General features: G+C 51.3%; 1 pseudogene; it reads right to left on the reverse strand.

Moving 5' to 3' along the window:
- Positions 1 to 2,264: 2,264 nt before the first annotated feature.
- On the reverse strand, positions 2,265 to 2,444 carry LOC119437811 (U2 spliceosomal RNA; annotated as a pseudogene).
- Between the last annotated feature and the right edge of the window lie 377 nt (positions 2,445 to 2,821).

Here is a 2,821-nt window from a genome sequence, read left to right on the forward strand (position 1 = left end):
GTCCAAGGCTAGGATCCGGGAGTTTATGGCGCCCGCGCGGGAAAACTCGCCCCTTAAAAGTGAGAGTGAAAGAGCCAGCAACAAAAGCAAACGCATATCACGTACTGCTCGCGTCGGAGCTCCGTTTTACGGCCACAGGGGTACAAAACGATGTGCCTTTGTGACTGTATGATGTAGTGCGTGACGTATTGTGCACCTGATAAGGCGACCAAGGGGAAAGCGTTGGTGCCCCTCGGCGCAACCCCGCGAACGCGCTCGTGCCTCTGCTCACGCGTTCGTCGTCGTCGTCGTCTTCCACAGCTGGCTCCGTTGCCGCTCATCATTCCAGCGTAGAATTTCACTTATCTTCTGTCGTCGTAATGGGGAGGCCGCGTTCACGGAGGTATGAGCCATTGCTTAAGGGGGTATGTCCGTCTTACGTGACGAACAAATTTAATAACAGAGGTGATACGCGAATGTGTCTGCGTATACTTATCGTCACGATGGCCACCGATCCGGACAATAATTATGTTCGTACCTTTGTTCAAACTCTGTCACCTCTGTGTCGTGCGCTAAGCAGCTTCGCTGGTCATCCACCTTCACAGAGTGGAATGGTCTTTACTCTTTTTATTCCCCCCTTTCCCTCACCCCTAGTGCAGGGTAGCAAACCGCACGCTCTTCTGGTTGACCTCCCTGCCTTTCCTTGTGGCAACCCTCGGGTCCCATGACCGCCGCACGCGCAGCGAACGTCGCGGGAGACGCATGCGCGCCAGGGAGAGTTGGGAGAGGGGAAACTTTCCTTCCGCGGGCGGCGCACGGGAATCGCAAGCGCTAGCAGCGCCACCGGGTGGGTCACGTGAGATCCCGCGGACAGCGCCCGGGTCTCAGTGATGCCACGGCTGCTGATTTATCAGTAGATCTACTGATTTTAAAAACTTTCTGCTGATTCAGTGATAAAGCGCTTGAATCTACTGATTTTCTTGCTTTTCTACTGAAACGAAAGCAAAAGCTGCTACTTTTTCAGTACAGAGTTTATAATAATGTAATGCCACCTAGCGAGCGAAAAAAAAAACGCCGGCTGGCTCCGAGGTTAACATACATTCTTGCGTTTCCAGACTCTCAAACGTGGCGCTACCTCTGTATTTGAGCAAAGTCGGGAAAAGGTGAGGTAGTGAATTTGTGAAGCCATTTGTGAAAGTGGGTGCACTACCGTACCCCACAACTATGAAACGACAACAATGAAACCAAAACTATCGAACCAGAACCAATGACTCTTTTCATGCGCCGCTTCGAGCGCCTACTCAGTTCTGCAGGAGAATAGGACCCCACTTACTTACGTTTTTAGTTTATTTGCGTTTTCTTATTTCTGGATCATCATCATCATGATCAACCTATTTTTATGTACACTGCAGCACGGAGGCCTCTCTCAGCGATCTCCATTACCCCTGTCTGGAAGATACTATACTCTAAAGCTTTCTGGTACTAACTACCATCTGACGCCTTTGAATAGGCCATCGGAGGACTTCACTATTTTTAAATTCGTGCTTGAATGGATCTCTGGATCTCCGGGTTTTTCAAAAGTATCGCCGAGAATCTCGGGGTCAATTTTTGTACTATTTCTTCGAAGCTACAATACTACAACAGAGTACTAATATAAGCGCTGAATTCGTGGGCTCCTAAACTAAGAGCAAAAACTGAAATTAAAAATCTACTGATTTCTGCTGATTTTTCGCGAAAAAATCTACTACTATTACTATTTTTTTATATGTCGTGGCAACACTGCCGGGTCTCTTTGGTCTCCAGCAAGCATGCCAGCAAGCGGGGACGGCGGAAGTCTCCGCCGCTGCTCCCGTATTCCCGCACGTGGTTAGTCAACCGCGTTGGGGGGGGGGGGGGGGGCGGCAGACGCCGCCCCCCCCCCTCCCGTATTCTTCAGTTGGTAAGTCGGAAGCCCTTCTTTACCTAGTGTATTATTCTCTTCGAGGGAACCCTCAGTGATGTCAACTATAGCTAGCTGACCTGCTCGAAGTGTTAGTTGCAGTCGTAATAAATGCTTTCCGAGTGTACACGTGGTTGTCGTCTATTGTTTCCTCGAGCTTGTACCGGACCGCGGTTGATGCGCAGGCATGCGCCAACCGCGGGGCTCGGTTTGTCGAGGCAGAGGGCCGTCGGCGATCCCCACCATATCCCGACATCCTCTCCTTGCTCTCTCTCTCTCTCTCTCTTGAGTTTTCACAGCGAAGCTGTATATGACGAGCTTCCAGCGGATCGATGTCCGTAGACCAAAAACGTTGGCCGATGCCGAATATGGTGCAATACCGGGCCGACCCGCGGCGGAGGTGAAGCAGGCTTCAAGCACTCCGTCCACTTGCAAAAATAAGTTTAATATCTTGGGTCCAAATACAACCCGTTTCAGATATTAACCTGATAAGAACAGATACTACATTTTGACCCGCGTCGGCCATGTTTACGTTCGCACCAAACACGTGTACGCCATCCTGCGTATTCAAACTATCCTACCAATCTGAGTGTCTTCTGTCTCCTGACGTCATACTCTACGTGGGCTCATTTCCTCAGTTCTGCTCTGACTGTGAAATGGGTAGGCCGCGTGTTGTACGGTCTGAAGAAGGACAGCGTGCCTACCAATAACGACGGCGTGAACAGAAAGGGGAATGGGCGCGGTACCGGTGGAAGGAGACTTCCGACGATGAGCGGGTCGCGGACGCCAAGCGTAAGCGTGCTGCCGGCCAGGACCGCGAGGCGGAAAGAAAGGCGAACCGTCCATGTGGCCCCGATCGCGCAAACTTGGAACGTTTCACCGGAGCAACGGTCAATCACCACA

Source organism: Dermacentor silvarum, chromosome 1 (assembly GCF_013339745.2).
Source record: "Dermacentor silvarum isolate Dsil-2018 chromosome 1, BIME_Dsil_1.4, whole genome shotgun sequence".
Classification (NCBI taxonomy): Eukaryota; Metazoa; Arthropoda; class Arachnida; order Ixodida; family Ixodidae; genus Dermacentor; species Dermacentor silvarum.